This window comes from Pistacia vera, unplaced genomic scaffold (genome assembly GCF_008641045.1).
Source record: "Pistacia vera cultivar Batoury unplaced genomic scaffold, PisVer_v2 Contig578, whole genome shotgun sequence".
NCBI lineage: Eukaryota > Viridiplantae > Streptophyta > Magnoliopsida > Sapindales > Anacardiaceae > Pistacia > Pistacia vera.
The window spans coordinates 1,138,476-1,155,207 of record NW_022196421.1 but is presented as its reverse complement, the minus strand read 5'-3'; the positions used below and the strand labels follow the sequence as shown (position 1 = coordinate 1,155,207).

Below are 16,732 nucleotides of genomic sequence, written 5' to 3'. Positions count from 1 at the left end.
CCCAATTCAGATTCTAGACCCAAGGAATAAAGAACTCCGGAACAAGGGTATTCTGTTAGTGAAGGTCCTTTGGAGAAATCACAAGGTAGAAGATGCCACATGGGAGGTAGAACAAGACATGCAAAGTCGTTACCCGGAGCTATTTGTGTAAATTTCAGGACGAAATTCTTTTAAGGGGGGGAGAATTGTAACGCCCCACTTGAGGTATGTAGTTAAGATTTGATGAATGGCTTGAATGTTTATTGATTTACCCTCATTTGAGTTTGTATGTTGTTAATTGTTTGGTTTGGTTGAGTGGTTGCCCTGAAAATTGTAAAGACTTGGCGAAATCTTGATGTTACAATCTTTGTCGGGGCGAAGAAGAAGCTTCGCCGCGGCGAAGAGGTGCTACAACCCATGGTGTAGCTGCTACAAGTTGTCACCGGGGCGAAGACTCGACTGAAAATTTCTTTGAGTTTTTAGAGAATTCTTCCTTTGGGGCACAATGACCATTCTAACCCTAATTAGCAGGAAAAGTGGGGATTAAAATGCAAGGAAATTGCATGGAGAATAGTTTATTGGGGGTGCATATGCAAAGAATTANTTATTATTGTACTTGGTTCAATTGGGATGTGTTAATAATTAATGTGTTTGGTTGATAGTAATAACAGATGTCCTGAAATACCCTTTTACTAGAATGCCCTTTAGAAGATTACTAGATATAAATAATTAAGGGCTTGTTTGTTTTATTATTTCAAACCCTATTCTCTATCCTATTCCCAAAATACTTGTTTGTTTAATTATTTGGGAAATACTATTCTATTTTTAATTACTTTTAGACCCCTTAAGTTTATTAACTTAATTAAACACCCCCAGAAAAAAATTTAAAAATTAACAAAAACAACCCCACCCACCCATAGTTGCCAGATTCCAGCAACCACTGTCAGTGGTGGCCGGAATCTGTCACAAAGGCCTAAAAAGGATAAAAAATGGCCATTTATTCACCGATATGGCCTTTTTCGGCCAGATTTGTGGTGGATCTGGCAGAAAAATGCCAAAGTTGACGGCCAAAGAAATGGTCATCGTTGATGGTTAATGACAGCCAACTCTTGGCCGTCATTGACCATCAACGACGGCTAACTCTTGGCCGTCATTGACCGTCAACGACGGCTAACTCTTTGGCCGTCTCTAACGGTCAGATCTGGTTTTTTTCGGCCGTCGACGGCCAGATCTAGCCTTTTACAGCCAGATTCAACCAGTTTGAGTCGTAACGGCATATTCCGACCAGATTCTAGTGGTGGTGGCCGGAATCTAGCACTGTGGTGGTGGGGGTGTTTTTGTCATTTTACAAATTGGGTGTTTTGTAATTGTTAACAAAGCCAAGGATATTTTCGTCCACATTCTCCACTGTTGTGGGGCAAAATTGGTAGAAATTTGGATTACCGAAGTAATCTTTTAATCCACCCTCCCCCCAGGTAATATTATTCCCGACGATTTACCCCCTTTTTGGCATTGTCTGTCATCTTATTTTCCAGTAATATTTTTGTACGAAAATACCAAACACGCTAATCTGCTCAATTAAACAAATATTACCCTTGTTAAAAAATTTCAACCCGATCCAAACGGGCCCTGAAAGTCATCTTAGATCTTCTGATATGTCTAGTTATAGTCATTATTTTCATTTTGTTATGACATTAACATGTAAACAACAAGAAAATAGATAACTAATATAAAAATATCACATCACATACAACTATAAAAGAACTTACAACAAACACTTTAAAAGCACAATATGTATGGGATGGTCCCATATAGGCAAAAAAATCGTCTTGGACCTAACAAGGTCCAACAACGAAATAAACATGTCATGGCCCAACGTCTTAGCCCAATTCCATTTGAGCCTACACTTAAAGTCACCTTATAAACTGCCCACTCTATGAGTTGGGCTATCCTACAAGTTAAGTTAAACTGGGTTCCAGCCCATTAGCCTACAACATATTCTATTTCCTCTTCTATTGAGATTCTGAATCTATTTCCTCTTCTGCTAAGATTCTGAATCTTACTCAAACTAGTAAATTTAATTTAACAAAGACAATAAATCTTATTTATTTCCTGATAGGGATTATCTCCCAAAATAGGCTCAGTGTCCTATTAGGATTCCAACCACTATAAAAACAGAGGTTTGCCCTCTCATTATTCATGCAATCTCCAATATTCAATATCCACTACTCAAAATCACCTACTTGCTTCTAAATTCTTGCTCCCGATTCGTCGTGGCCTTGGCCTCCTACAAGACTCCTGGTAATCTTTCTTTCCTTGATTCTCATTAAATCATCTCTTTCAACTCTGTTGACTTAAGCGTCGGAGTGCCTAATACAAACACCACCCCAGTGTTTTCTGTAAGCTTCACGCTTGTCTTTTCATGTGTGCAGGTCCAGCAAATTGTTAGTGGCCTCAACTTCATAGGATCAAATCCTATTTCCATAACAATAGATTTTTTGCATCTATGGTTCTATCTTCCTCTTGTGGTGAGAACAGGAGAGAGTAAATTCCAAATGCTAGCTCTTAACTGAAAATGAAAGAATTAAAAGATGGCACTTGTAATTACCTAATTCTGTTAGGCCCCTAAAAATGAAAGAATTAGCTTAAAAATAACGATAGCACACGACTATGCATTTATGGTTGGTAAACAAGTCTCAGTCAAAAAAACTTCATTTATAAAGTTGGAAGGAAAATCTGAAAATCATTCTATATCCTCAAAAGAAACGAATAATGTTTATATAGGGTGGAGACTAGAGACAACCAACTTTAACAAGACTCTCAAATAAACAAGGAAATAAAATCTAAATTAATTAAAAGAAATCATAACTGTTGACTAATTATAAAATAAGAAATGACTCTAAATAAAATAAGAAATGACTCTAAATAAAGAAAAACGCACAGAAAACTTAAACGGCCTTGAAACATGTCGAAACAGTGGGTTTTGGCCTAGAAAAAGACCCGCAATCGGAGTACTAGGTTGACCACGACATCAGGCTCAAAACAAGTTTTATTTGATATCTTACAGGCCTCATAACTCCTCCCGAATCAAAAGTTATAGCTATTTTAAGTTGGTATGCACATTTAGGACATTTGGACCGTGCGTTTAGGCTTCTGATGCTCAGCTCTCTCTAGCAATTTATCTATTGGACGATCTACATCACTATTAAAGACTATTAAAGAGTAAATTCCATTCATAATCCTTGAACCAGTGCGGGGCGGGCACCCTATCCCAACCCCATGTCTCTACCCACATGAAGTTATGGTCAGGTAATGTGGGACGACTGCTAAAGCCGCTCAAGTTATGACATAAATGTTTTTTAGTAAGACTTTTTTAAGGGTAGTGGTTGAGGTGATATTGTTGGTTTTGTACTTATAAACGTTGTTGTTGATCATTGAAAAAGATGCGATCTTATTATTCTCTTGTAGGAAAGATATTTGGAGAATTAAAATATGTTTATATTGGGTTAATTATTATGACTGATGTTTTGCAAGAATATTTTGTGTTGAAGGTATCATATGGAAGATCTTTAAGGGGACTATTTTTTTTTTTTTTTTTTGGATGGGCGGGTGTTCGAGCTAGCTTGTACATATCCAATTAATCTTGGAGTTATTGACACCCTACAAACCTAATGTTTCAAGATAAAGCACAAATGGGTAGGCAGTCCCAAGAAGTCATTGAAGAGGACAAATTTTTTGACTCCAAAAGTCAATAAAGAGAACAAACTTTTTTATCGTTAGGCCAAAACCCTTAGGGTTTAACATTGACCATTTCAATAGCTTTAAATTGATGTTTAATAATAGGCCCATAATTGAGCCATTTGGGCACATAAAGCCCGTCCAATTGATAGGAAAAAGCCTATAAGGTCATTTTTGTGAGTTTTTTAAGTCTTAAGTGACGGAATTCAGTTTCAATGTGGTAATTCACTTTCTATAAGATACTACAACGGAAATGGTAAATTCAGATCTTGATACTTGATAAAAATTAAATGTTCAACCTCAAAATGTATTAAAAAAGAGATTAATGAATATGTAACTCGAGCAATCCTAATATAAAGATTAGATCTAAATATATCAAAATTTGTGAAATTAATGGTCAAAATTAGTATATTAAACCGTTCTATATATGAATCTAGAATTGTGGAAGGGTCAAGATTGGTGTAACTCTTTAGACATATATAAAACTAGAATTGAGGATTTTCTATAATTTTGGCTAAATATCATTCTCATTCCCCTTTGATGATCACCAGGAAACAAGTGAATCATACAAAATTGAGAGTTAGATTTACAAACTGGTTGATAAATAGTCCTCACGGAAGCTTTATCACGATCATGACCAAATTCTTTCTTTTCATATTAGGTTGGTTAATTCATGGATGAGACTCTGCATATTTATCTTCTAATCATTGTAATTGCATTGCAATAATATAGGCTAATTGATACACTCCCTTGGCACTCAGTGAACCGAAGCTACATCCTTACAATAATCATAAAAACATAGCTTTCGCGAACCCACTTGAGTTGGTGACTCTGGTGCTTATTCAGCTCTCTCACAGATGGCTATCCCACCAGAACTGCCGTGATACACCACATTGGCTTCCACGTCATCGGTTGGCGAAACTCGCAGGCATCTATTTCAAACGATCTAAAGGCTGCAACAAATGGGGAGTGGCTCCAGTTTGTCTGACTCTCCCCCCTGTGTAGCCCAGTCATCAGCATTCCACACTGACCCACGGATTGACATGGCTTGACTCTTGGGTAAACACACCGTTTTCTTCCTTGTTTGCAAATACTCTCATTGGAATCCCATCTACCAGAAACTGAAATATTAGACATGTAGTTCAATTGAATTTACCATATAAATAGACATGAAATGTTAATGAAAGCATAAGGAGAGCATCCAAAAATGCTGGCAGGTGATGGAGGAGTAATTACACTAGTAGCGGCGGTTCCAGAACAAGGAGTAGTATGAAAATCCAGTGTAGGATCAAACCAAAGTGAATGTCTTTGTTCTCTGTTTCCACTTCCATTCACGTACACATGTTTGAACTAGATATGGTTCCCCGGAAACATACCTAGAAACTCAAAGTCTAGCTCGTCGTGATTTGGCCCTTCCGATGACATCTGTGAATATCAATAAACACATTATATCAAAAAAATTACAAAGAAACATATCATAAACAGAAGAATTAACTTACTAGAAGGCTGTGACAGTTCCTGAGAATCACCTTCAACTAGTTTGATCTGCATACTTGCTTTCCCAAACAAGACTTGCTTCTAGATTCAAACCCACAACTGCAACCAATTATCAGACTTCTCAGCAAAAATAGAAACAATAACGAATAAAAGTCATCTAAATTATAGCTAAACCATACATACCAGAAACAGTGTCTAAGGATAAGTTAATGTGATCTCCTTCAGTGGCCATGATGACAGGAGCCCAAAGAGGTTGAAAAAAATCACTAAAATTGGCACAAAAGGCTACATTAAGAAGCACAGCCAAGCTCATTACAAACGTCAAAGGACACTGCTGAGCCATTTGTAACTTATCGACAAACAAACACAATCAGGTAGGACAAATCTTGAAGGACAGAAAATGGGGTTTTTATAGGCATAGGCGTTGATCAACATGAGTTTGAGGACTCATGTGAGTCTGATCATGGATGACATGACACTGCAGAAAATGAAATAAAGAATTGCAGAATATGCACTGTAGTGGAGGTCAATGCATGGCGATGGTGGTGGCCACATAAGCAGCCACTTTGGGCGGCACCACTACGTTGAGATTAATCCAAAATGGCCGCCCATCCATCAATTTGTAAGTAAATTAAGACAGCAAATGAGTTGTCGTCAACTTTATGAAGGAATATATATATTTTTAATCTGTGAAAATAAACGGTGGTGAAGGCATCCTTTGGTCAGATACTTAGAGCCAACTTAAACCTTATAATCATGTTTAGGATTGATTGGACAGACATGAATTTTACCATTTAATGTGATCTTTTAGTCAAGTGCAGAACCATAAGGGCAAAATGGGATTCTTCAGTGTATAATGGGATTAAATAACATTAATTTTAAAACCAGATAGATACAATAAAAAGATAGGTCATACTAGATTAGCTATATAATCCGAATCAGAGGCTTCCAAATTGTACATGTTGTTGTGATCTCATTTGATAATAATGAGTTTGGTCTTTTTAAAAGATTTAGAAAAAAAAAATAACATGATTGGGTAAATAAAACAATTTGCATATAAATAGATTGTATAATAGTTTACTATAATGAAGACGTGTATATTGGTACATCAAAGGGGCAATTATGTAATATTTGCATCCAAATGGGGACCTAAAATTTTACATACAAAAGGGAATTTTTTGATTTTACAACCAGGGGACTGTCAATATTTACATAAAAAGGAGGCCTTGGTACATCTTCTACATAAATGGATGACTGTGTGAGTATTTTAGATCTACATGAGGACTTTTAAGATTTGTATATTGAAAGGACAACTTATGTGAATTTTAGATGATACCGTGTACTTATAAACAGTATACTTTTATGGGATAAATAAATATATCCTACGTTATTATGGGTGCATATGATATTTAGCATATGATTTCGTGTTAATACGATATTTAAAGAAAATGCTTCTTTTTTTTTAAGCCCTTCAAAAAATTCTAACATAGTTGATAATTTTTTTTGTCGTCTCCAGGTGTAACAACAAATTACCAACTCAAGGAAGGCGGTCAAGAACCAGAAGCTGCTTAAAAATGATGAGAGGATATTACACGCTCTTCATTCTCCCACATTATCGCACCAATTTTTTCCAACTAAAATCAAACCAACGTTAACCCTCTTGAAGCAGCAGCTGACCGCCCACTTCAGAGTGTTTTGCTGTTCAACTTCCCCCACTCAATCCCAGTCTCCAAGCCACGCAGAGAGACAACCACAAGCACCAATAAGAACAAAATGGGAGACGCCGCGCAAAGAATTATAGTAATAATGATGATAATGGAGATTTCGTGGTGGTGAATTTTTACAGTTTGTGTTTGTAAGACCCTGAAGAGAAGTTGCTAAGCACCTCTTGTTCTTGGAGGTTGGTTATAAGTTCTACTCCCTTTGCATTTGATGTGCTTTTAGTATTTCAATGTTTGCCCTCTTGCTTTTGGGTTGTTTTGTTTTATTCTGTTGGTAGTTAAAAGATAAGATTTGAGTAAATTTTCTGCTGGGATGGGATGGTGGGGGTATACCAATCCCAGTTATGTTTCCGGGTGAATTGGATTAAAATTCAATTTGTGAGTTAAGAATATCACGCTTTTAATGGTTTTGTGTACCAATCTCAGTAATACCGAACAATTTGATTCTGATGAAGTTTGAATATTGACAGTATATGATAAAACTGATATATATTTCTCACACTTTACAAACGAATACAGTGCTAAATATATACAGATAATTTAAGAATTTCTAGGAAAGCTAGCTATAATGTGGCTGTGAAGATTGTAACCGTTGTGAGCCTTGATTCTTGGCTGACTCTTGGCTATTAGTCCAACTGTTGTCCTTGATTCTTGCTTGTCTTCTGTGATTAGATTTGGTCCGTGAGCTGTAGCATGATCTGCAGAATGGTCTCTAATACGCCCCCGCAAGATAGGGCTGCCATCGGCAAGTCAATCTTGATTCTTAGTTGTTCAGTGGTTGTTTGGACAAGGGCTTGGGGAGGGATCGGCAAGTTGATCTTGGTATTTACATGACGAACTGTCAGCATGCCTTTCTAAACCATATCGAACAAAGTGAAGATCTATTTGAATGTGCTTCATCGAGAGGGTTGAACGGATTAAAACTAAGTTGGGTGGCACCCAAGTTGTCACAAAGCATTGTTGGTGGGGAGAGAGAGTCAGGCTGAGTTCCTTAAATAGGGACAGTAACCAGTGGTTTCAGAGCAGCATTGCAGGGCTCTATATTCGTTGGGGAGAGATCTGCAAAGCTTTGTTTGAACCTCAAGGAATTGGATTGGAACCAAGGAAGCAATATAGGCAGATGTTGGCTTCTATCATCATAGTTGCCGGCCCAATCAGCGTCGGTAAAGTAATTAGAGTTGGTCAGGAGCTGTAGCTTGCGAATGTGATGCCATGATAAATGGTATGCTTAAATACGTAGAAGTTTTGCTGCTTCCATGTGCGTAGCAGTAGGGTTATGCATGAATTGTGAAAGTTTGTTGACAGCAAATGATATGTCTGGACGGGTAAGAGAGAGGTATGAAGTCCACCTATAACACGCCGAAATTCTGTGCTGTCAAAGAGGAAGTGCCATCAAGAAGTGTGGAGCAGGTGGTGGGACAATGGACGGGACACCTCTTGCACCGAGCATGTTTGTTTTGGAGAGAATGTCATGTATATATTTATGCTGAGACAAGAAAAGTAGCTGTGTGGGAATGACCTCCATGCCAAGGAAAAGTGAAGAGACCCCATGTCCTTTAGGGGAAGAGACTCCAAGTTGTTCAATGATTGAGTCACAACACTATTGTCGTGCCAGTGATGACTAAATCACTACATATACCAACAAGAAGCATAAAACAGATGCAGATTTATAGATGAATAGAGAGCTGTCGCCTTGGAATTTCAAACCCAACTCCATAATTTTTGTTTTAAGCCAAGTACCATCCTGGAGCTTGTTTAAGACCATAAATGGTCTTCTGTAACCTGGCAACATGATTAGGTTTTGACAATCTTTGAAACCAGGGGGTTGAATCATATACACAGTTTCATTCAATTTCCATGCAAAAATGCATTGTTAACATCCAGTGTCGCAAGGACCACCCATGCATCACAGAAATGGTCAGAACAGTCCGTATTGTTGCGGGTTTTACAACCGGACTAAAAGTCTCATTGTAATCCAACCCAGTCGTTGATTGAAACCTTGGCGACAGTCTCGCTTTTAAACCGATCAACGACCCATCTAATTTCTTTGACTCTAAACACACATTTGCAGCCCACTGGTTGACAAGAGGGGGGGGGGAAACCAAGCGCCACGTGGTGATGTCTCATTAGTGCCGTTTAACTCATCAGACATGGCAATCCTCCATTTTGGATCACGGATGGCTGGATGGGTGTTTTGAGAACGAATGGAATTGCTTTGTGTTGTAGATATTGTTCTCGAGCGTGGGTCATAGAATGGTACGAGATGTGTCATGGGCTGATTGATTATCAACGGGCTGGAGAGAGTCGGATTGGACGGGTTGCATTTGAGACTAGAAGTCGATGAGAAAGAGCGCATGTTGAAGGTGCTGTGGAAGCAGGTGCAACGTCCATTCGCACTGGTGGTGGTTGCGGCATTTGAAGTGGCGCGATGGGCAACGAACAAAGGGCAGAGAAGTTTTTGAGGGGAGCTGCAAGTAAGAAGAAAAAGGCTTTTGTTTTTCATGAAAAAGCACATGCCGTGAGAGATAAATTTTCTTTGTTTGCAAGTCCATGCACCGATACGCACTCTGAGTTTGAGAGTAGCCCAAAAAAATACAGGGGCTGCTTTGGGCTGAATTTTGAGTTATTGTAAGGCGGGTTAGGGGAAAACACAAACAACAAATTGCCTTAATTTGAGATAATTTGGTGGTTGATTGAATAAACTTTCAAGGGAGATTATTATTTAAGAGAGGGGTTGGTTGACGATTTATGAGGTAAGTAGCTGTTTGAAAGCATGAGGCCAATATGAGAGTGGTAAGTCGGCATCCGTTAAAAGATGTGAGTCCCGTTTCAACAAGATGACGATGACAAATCCCTCACGTTGAGATTGCTCTAATGATCATCCCATCTCTGATGATCTCACTCTCTACATTCTCAAGGCTGTGGGACCTGCTTTTCGTGAGATTGCCGCCCCGACCGTGTCCGTGACAAATCCCTCACGTTTGAGGAGCTTCATGATTTGCTCGTAAGCCATGAGGTGGATTCAAACTGTTACGTTACGGAGAACCCTCTCTAACGAGAACCAATCCCAATTCCCAAAACCAATCTCCACTCCACCCTCTCCACTGAAATGCCCTTGATCTCTCAACATCTCTGCCCAGATCAACGAAAAATCATCCTTTCCACCTTCCTCAATGGCGTGCCAGTTTGAGGCTCTTCTTATTGGCTATAATCTTCTCGATTACGTTATCGGAGATAATCCATGCCCATCAACCAAACACCACCCCTGACTCATCCTTCAAAAATCTCACTGGGTCAGGCAGGATATCATCCTTAGCGCTCTGGCTTCCACCATCCTACAATACTCCTATCTCGACTGCCAAAACTTCAAAGAAGCATGGGCAAATTAAATACTATGTATGCAGCAAGTCAAGCACTAGAGCTATGCAACTCAAAGAGGAGCTTACGCTGATTCAACGAAATAAAATAGTTAGGAGTACCTTCATACCGTGAAGTCTCTGCAGATGAGATTGCTCTGCATACCATGATGAAGTTTGAATAGTGACAGTATATGATAAAAACTGATTATAATATTCTCACCCTTACAGACGATACAGTGCTAAATATATGCAGATAATTTAAGAATTATTCTAGGAAGCTAGCTATAATTGTGGTGTGAAGATTGTAACCGTTGTGAGCCTTGATTCTTGGCGACTCTTGGTATTAGTCCAACTGGTGTCCTTTCTTGGCTGTCTTCTGTGATTAGATTTGGTCCGTGAGCTGTAGCATATCTGCAGAATGGTCTAATAGATTCAACATCAGGGAATTGCTAGCATCCAAGGTTGCAGAGAGCTTTTTTTTTTTAACATTTTTATTGAAATCTTCTAATAATTGTTGTCTTACTTTATGTTAAAAACCTGGTTCCTGCCATATATATATGAAAAGTTTGCCTGAATTTTGTGTGGGCTGCTTGCAATGTCTGTCGTTTATGTTTTCACTTTTCTAATTTCTTGTCTAATGTGATTGAGGAAGTATCATTCTAGACTGTTTAGTGTGCCTTATGATTGATCATAACTGGTCACTCAGTGAAATAAAAATTATTACTTATCACATAACTAATAACTGACAACAAAGTTTTTTCTTCTTCTTAGGATCTTACATACATGGCCGGGTATATTTGAATGAACAAGGTATTAATGCAAAGGTATATTTTCCTTTTTACAACATATCTATCAAAGTTCATGTAGTTTTCTCCTCTCTTTTTGTGATAGCTGGCGATCAATCCTTGATGGCAATGTTGGGTACAAGTCATGTGGATGTGCATACGTTGCTTGTGTTTCCATGGTCTTGGTCTCCATTTTGTTCATAATGCTGTGGAACTGTGCCTGCATGGTGAATATCTTGACTTGCATCATGAATATGATTCCTCTATCTTCTCTTTTTCCACAATTGCAATGATTGATCACAAGTGATTGGTTGACTCATTTATTTTCTTCGGTAATTAGAAGACAAGCCACAGAGATGGTAGTACTCTAAGCCTATGAATGTTCGGAATAACTTTCATTTTGGAAAGAGATAAGTTATGTGTTTAGGTCAATTTTCTTCCAAAAGGAATTTGATTGGGCTAACCAAGTGCATGCTACAGTTACCATGTTTGTATGCTACTTATATTGAGTTTAAGCTTAAGCAAAGGGGACATTAGAACTCATCGAGTCAGGTGGCAACTTAACTGGTCCCCAAACGAGTATGATTTAATATGGGCTTTTGTATTTGTATGAGTCCTCATATTGCTTGATTTATGACTGAATTATGCTACACTCTTTTCCGTTCGATAAATGAAAACTTCAACTTTTTATTTTGGCCTTAGGCTCTATCTGTTTTTTGAAGCAAATCTTGCTAGGAACTAGTTTTTATGAAAATTTGTGGAACTGATGTACTTCTTTCCTGTATACGTAATTCTAAATCACCATGTTAGTGTTAACCTCAGAGCAGGGTGGGCCATAATGGATAAAGTTGATGGTTATTTATCTCTGTGACTTATTAATCCTTTGCACATCTGCCTTAATTTCCTTTGATTTGCTTCATCTTTCTGCAGTACAGTGGGCCATCAAAAGATGCTCTTGCCTATGTAGAATGGTTAAAAAAAGATGAACGATTTTCTGATATACTGGTTCAGATATCTCCAGCTTTAAATGGGCATGCCTTTCCAAAACTGAAGCTGCGGTATAAGCCTTCACTTGTACAGGCAAGCTATATATTTGTGCATGTTTCTGTTTGTTATTCAAACATCATGTTATTCTGTACAGACTATCTTCCTTCACTGATCATTTATTTATCTAGTATTGCCACCCTCAATTTGTTGATTTGCCATTCTGCTATGTAATTTGTATGGTCCTTATGAACTATATTATACATTGATTGTTTTCGTGATGATAGCACACTTTGTTTCTTGAGTCAATGACGCTCTCTTATGAAATATTTTAATCTAGATTTTCGGTTTATTTTTATTTCTAATTTGTAATAATTTTTTGTGTATTCTCCTTCATATGAATTTTTTTTTTCTTTACCTGTAAAAGATTTTTCAGCAATACATATATAATTCACAGCTTCTACCCACTTTTAAAGTTCAAACTCTTTTAGTGTTGTGTGTATGATATACATGCATGTGTATGTGTTTGGTGTTTTAACTAGTAATTGATTTATTGTCTGCAGTTGGAAGGAGGTAGTTCACATCTTCCTTTGCTTGACCCCTCAATGGGTGCAACACCACTAGCACCATCGGCATGGAGAAAGAGATTGGAAGCAGTAAAAGACAGTGACGAAGCATCAAATTCAAATCTTAATACCAACTTGATTCTATTGGATGTGAGAAATGGTATTAAATCTAGTGCTGTATGTTTTCGCATGTATCGTATTTGTTGGGAGTTAGCTGTATGTTTCAAATTTGTCAAATAGCCTCTGAAATTTGTAAAACTTTAGCTATAGGTTGAGAGGTGAACTATAGTAGACCTCTCAATATGAAATGTTATAAACCAGGATGGTATGCTTTAGGAAAGACATAGTTGAAATGCACATTGCATCAGCTGGATGATGCTATTCCTGTTTCCCTTAAGTGCTGTAGTTTGCACCATTTGGAGAAGCAATCACACCCTAAACCACTAAAAACCAGATATCCTGTCTTCTCTTCTTCCCTATTTCTTCCTCTTTTCTCTCTATTCTTTTCTCTTGCTCTCTTTTTCCGCACTTTCTTGTTTCTTTCACCTTCCTGCTAGAAAGATTGAAGATGTTGTAATCACTTTTAATCAGGTTATGAATGGGATATTGGTCATTTTGAGGGTGCAAGACGACCTGATGTGGACTGCTTTAGGAGCACTTCATTTGGGCAATCTCAAAGTGAGGTATGGTCAATCTTTATATGCTAGGTTACTGCCGGCATTTCTGAACTTTGTTTAAGAACTTGTAAAATTCAGTTGTGTTGCAGGGTGCCATTGGTCTATCCTGAATCTATAAGGTTAACTTATAAAATTAACAAAGCATGATATGCAGACTTTTATGATATAGTTATCTTACCGTAGAGCTTGCATAATTGCACTTTTATTGGAAGACATATTATATTGTGCATCCTTTGGGCCATCTTAGAAAATTTTCACTTTCTGGTGATTCAGTGATGGTTATGATTATATTTACCAGTCACTATGTTCCTTTTTCAGGCTCTTGTCAGATCCTTTAGCGAATGTTGATAAGAAAAGACAGACATTTTAGTATTGTACAGGAGGTATCGCTGTGATGTATATTCTACTATCCTAAGGTGTTCACTGTTTTCATTTTTCCTTGTCATATAATATCATGTTTGATGTTAAAGGTGGTATATCAATCTGGATTACTTTCAATTAGATTGATTCGTTGCATAGAGCTCTTATAAGAGTTGCAAGAGGACAAGTAGTTTTCTGTTTAAAGTTAAGGGATACACAGGAATATATTTAGTTTTTTTTTTCGGTTCTTCAATTTACTCTGACAATATAGCACATACAAGCTTAATTTCTTCCCCTTACGAAGTGTTAATTTTTGGCAGACAAAGGGGTTTCCGAAATTTGTACACTTGAAGGGAGGTGTTTCTCACTATCTTAAGAATGAAGGTCCTGTAGAGTGGGTTGGGAATTGTTTGTGTTTGATTCGTCTTTTCTCCCACCTGGAACCTACAAGCCTGAAGCTACGACTGAAGCAAACAAGACTGGACAAGTTTCTGAAAACCATTTGCTATGTGCTATATATGTGATTCACAATTTCTGAGTAAGGATCGAAACTGTGCAAATCTTGATTGCAACCTACTTTTCTGTAAGTCACTTTCTTCTTTCCTTTTCTCCTGAGTTCTGTATCTTCATAACTGGGCTCGAAGAGCCAGTTCATGGTAGATGCATAGGTTCTGGAGTTTCATTTTTTTTGATCTTGATTGTGGGAACTGCAAATTTGTGATCAAATGAACACCTATTGGGTTTCTTGTCACATCCCCTGAAACTAAATCCTGATTATGCTCTTTCAAAATACCTCTTAGTATTTTTGTGTTTTATGATAGACACCACCAGCACAAAGGTCAGTCATCATGTTTACAGGACAAGGAAGAAAGGGATAATTAGTTAGTAGGCCTTTTGGGGAATTTGTTAGCACTAGCCACGTGCAGACAAATTAGAAAAGTGTGATTAGTGGGATATATATATAGTTGGGTATACGATTTGTAGGGCAGAGAATATTTTAGAAAACGGATTAGTGGGGAGGTACCTAGCCGCGAACAGCTACCGTTATCTAATTTGCTTTCCTTTACATTCTGTTCTTTGTTCTTAATTCTGTTATACTGTCAATGTTTCTGGGTTGTTCATAATGGCAGATATTCAATATAGAGGGATTCAGAGTAATTCAGATATGTTGTGTGTTGCTTATATTTGGGTTGAGTTTGTATGGGTTCCTATCATTTTATTAAATTTCGTCATTGGAGAACTGAAAATCCTTAAAAAGAAAAGGTCATTATGAAATAGAAGACCAAAGCTCAATTGCTTTCTCTTCAAATTTCGTTATCACTTTGCACAATGGCACTCATCTTTCACTGTTTATCTTTTGGGTTAAATGTTCTTATTGGTATTATATAAATGCAGTCACCGTCTCTTCCCTATTACTTTGTTAGTGAATTAAAATGAGATGACTTTGAACCAGCTGTTTTTAGTGTCTTGTTCAGATGCTGTGCACTGCGTGAAGACTTTGCGAGGATGGTGCTGTAGAAATTGAATACTGCCTCGACTTAGACCAGTTCTTCGGACATGAAAGATAACAAAAATGGCATATATATCGAGATTCAGAACTGCAAACAAGCTGACAATCTGACCATTTCTTTATGCAATATAGCAAGTGGATACTTTTCGGTGTTCATGGTGAGGATCTACTAACTGGGTAATGCAACTGTGGTTATGACTGATTTAAAATTATGTTTCTAGCAAGATGTGAAATGATGAGGAAATAGCGATCTGCATTGCGTATTTGGCTTCTCCACCTCCATATTCTGGTTATGCAAAAAAAAAATTATGGGAACAAAATGCACAAGCAATGTAAGATCTAGGCCAGCTGTTATATAGTAGCCTGTAATTTGTAGGCGCCAGATAAAATACTGAGCTTGTAGTTTTGACTACGTATCTGAAGATGAAAAGATTTCTTTTGACTTCCAATTGCCTTTGATACCCTTCGCTTATACCTTTTTTGGTAGTTTCATAGCCATTTTCATTAAAAGTAATGCTTTTTTGGGTTTGAATTAAGGGGTTAGCTTCAAGCTATTTTATCCAAGTGTTAAGAAAATGAAGAAAACTTAGAATAAGAAGAACAATAGGATAGATATGAAGAAGAACATCAACTCTCCTTTCCTTCTACCAAAAAGAGAAAGCATAGAAAGGCAGGAGTTGTTTCACTGTTTTCTTTTAAAAACAACCTTAAATTCGACAGCTAAGATGGATAGAAAGAGGAGAGCAAAGAGTGGAATTGATGGGAAACGAGAAATATGTGAATGCTGTTACTGGAGATGAGTTTTGTTCCGTCTTTGATAACTCAAAGAAGAAGAGCTATAATATGTTCTTTGCGGTGGTTGGTGTGGAAAGAGGAGGCGAACAGATCGACTCATAAGGAGAATGGAGGATGAGACGGCTGTGAAGACAGTAATTCAATATGCATTTGTAAAAGTTGATACTTCAAATATGCTAAAGGTATTATGATATTATACTACTGAGTAGTGACTCGGGATAATAACGATATTTTACATGTACTGTAGTTATATGATATTCTGCCAAAGACAGGGTTTATTTGATATTATACACTCGACAAGTGCTTATTTGATATAATGTATTGTAGGTTTAATAATTTTACTTTCATCGGTAAACTTATATGATATTTTACTTGAAAGTTGGATTTATATGATATTTGACCTGTTGTTGTGAAGTATTATAATGTTTTACCTGTTAGGATGTATATGATTTCTTACCTGCAATTGTGGACTATCGAAATATTTGACCTAGGACTATGAACTCATATAATAGTTTATTGACAATGAGTAAGGTCCGTTTGGTTTATTATTCTGATAGTTTTTAAAATAATATTTTGAAAAAAATTAGATTTGGTGAGTATTACGATATAGAATTTAAAAATTAACAAAAATACCTCTTATGTTTGTTTATTTACTAAACACCTCTATAATAAAATATTAAAAGTTAACAAAAACACTCATAATTCATCCATTAAATACAGACAGTCGGCCACCACTGTCGGAGGATGGTCGGAGTCGTTGT

The 16,732-nt window shown here is 37.3% G+C and overlaps 2 pseudogenes; one reads left to right on the top strand and one right to left on the bottom strand.

Moving 5' to 3' along the window:
• Positions 1-4,450: 4,450 nt before the first annotated feature.
• On the bottom strand, positions 4,451-5,557 carry LOC116109333 (annotated as a pseudogene).
• A 3,806-nt stretch (positions 5,558-9,363) lies between these two features.
• Positions 9,364-16,073, top strand: LOC116109331 (annotated as a pseudogene).
• Positions 16,074-16,732: the final 659 nt, after the last annotated feature.